Consider the following 890-nt stretch of genomic DNA (forward strand, 5'->3'; position numbering starts at 1 on the left):
GGTGGGCGCGGCCGGGACACCAGCCACTTCTGAGCGAGGCGGCGAGCGTCCTGGGCTGGCCTCCGCCGCCTGCTGGCCTTTCTTAGAAAGCTTGCTTCCTCCCAGGGTTGCGTTAGGGGCTGGAATGCAAGGGCCCCTTAGGGACCAGGACAGACCCCGTCCTTCCCATGTGTTCACTCGGTCACTATTATGAGTCCCCAGCTGGCTAGGCATCCACAGTGCAGAAGTGGAATAGGCATAGCCGAGTAGGGAGCCAAGGAAGCGTGCGTGGCGTTGCAATGTGAACGGAGTCGTGTCATAGGAGCAGGAAAGGCTAACGCAGACGGAGTGCGCGTGGTGGGGGCACGAGGGGAGCAGGTGGTTCTGGAAGAGGGGAGACTGCGCAGGAGGTGATAGCTGAGCGAAGGGAAGAGTGAGGACACCTTCATCTGGTCTGGGAGGAAGATCCTTCCCTCCACTTTCCAAGGTTCTTTCTGCTGGTCTAATAATTAAGTTGTCATGAGACAGATTAATGGGAGAAAATAACCCCATTTAGTAACGTATCTATGTATGGGAACCCCACACACACGAGAGAGTCAGAGACTCCATGTCCATGAGCGTTCTGAGATACAACATGATGAATCTATGACATTCTGAGCTAAGGGTGAGGTCAAGTACTTGGGGCTTCCATAGGCAAGGAAGGTCATTCTCAGAATGGGAAGAACAGGAAGAAAAAAGAAAAAAGAGCAGAAGTTCAGTAATTAGAAGTTTGCCCTAACATATAGATAGGTCATAGAAAGTTATTTCTGGTTATAAATTATATTATGGGCAAGATCCCTAATTTAAATTCTTCTAGGTCAGCCGTGGGCAAACTACGGCCCGCGGGCCGGATCCGGCCCGTTTGAAATGAA

Source organism: Myotis brandtii, unplaced genomic scaffold (assembly GCF_000412655.1).
Source record: "Myotis brandtii unplaced genomic scaffold, ASM41265v1 scaffold32, whole genome shotgun sequence".
In the NCBI taxonomy this organism is placed as follows: domain Eukaryota; kingdom Metazoa; phylum Chordata; class Mammalia; order Chiroptera; family Vespertilionidae; genus Myotis; species Myotis brandtii.